The following is a 963-nucleotide window of genomic DNA, read 5'->3' as shown; positions in this document are numbered from 1 at the left end:
AAAGCATCTGGCTCTGTTACTGGCTGGAAAGGAGACTGGAGTTCAAGAGAGACACGACTGCAGCCTGCACTTAACAGTAAGATCATATCAATTCTCCCTGTCCTACTTTTCACACTGACCAAAATATCTGGAAAGGGTAACTCAGTGTTTCCAACCCACACTTTAATGCAATTCCACTAACAGCTATCAAACCCACCTTGTAGGTTTTTGTCCCACTGGACCAAACCATATCCCCACTTCTGCCTTGGGCCTGTGGAAATGGCCCAAAAAGTAAAGCCCTTTGCTGAACATGAGCCAGTCATCTCTCCACCACCACACTAATGGAGGCTGCTCTGCTGTCCTTCCCTGGAGATAGCAGCCAAGTCTACTGAAGCTTCTCTCATAGCAACCAGAGCTCCAGAGCCAACAGCAGCTGCTGTCACTGCCTTCAACGCTTACCCACAGGATCCAGAGCAAAGCAACACCCTCCTCCCTGCACCTCTAGAGCAAAAAAACCCCAGAAGGCTGGCGACAAGATGACTTCCTGGGTCAACCACAAGAAGGGAAAAAAAAAAAAAATCCTAGTATTTCCTATCCAAGTGAAAAGGGGAATCTCCTATTTCTACTGCAGAAATAGGAAATTCCTTTTCTGGGTTTAGGTTCTGGCAGTAACACCCAGTCAGGGTGGGGGAGGAACCGCCTGAAATCCACGCTGAAATCCACCGGCACACCACCGGCCAGCACCAGCAAGTTGTTGGAGACCCCGCTGCCCCCCTGGCAGAAGGGGGAGGCACTGGCCCCCGCGGCCCTCGCCCTGGCCCGGCCGGACCCTCCCCGCTCTCATTACATCATGGCCAGAGCCCGCAGCAGCCACCGCAGCCCTGCAGCACCCCGTGCCCTCCGCAGAACACCCCCTCCCCCCCCAAAAATGCCCCCCCGAGGTTCTTAGTTCCTGGCAAAGGAGCGCGGGGACAGGGCTGTGAC

Source organism: Athene cunicularia, assembly GCF_003259725.1.
Source record: "Athene cunicularia isolate RWA chromosome 12 unlocalized genomic scaffold, athCun1 chr12_part1, whole genome shotgun sequence".
NCBI lineage: Eukaryota > Metazoa > Chordata > Aves > Strigiformes > Strigidae > Athene > Athene cunicularia.
Note: the sequence above shows the minus strand (reverse complement) of the source record.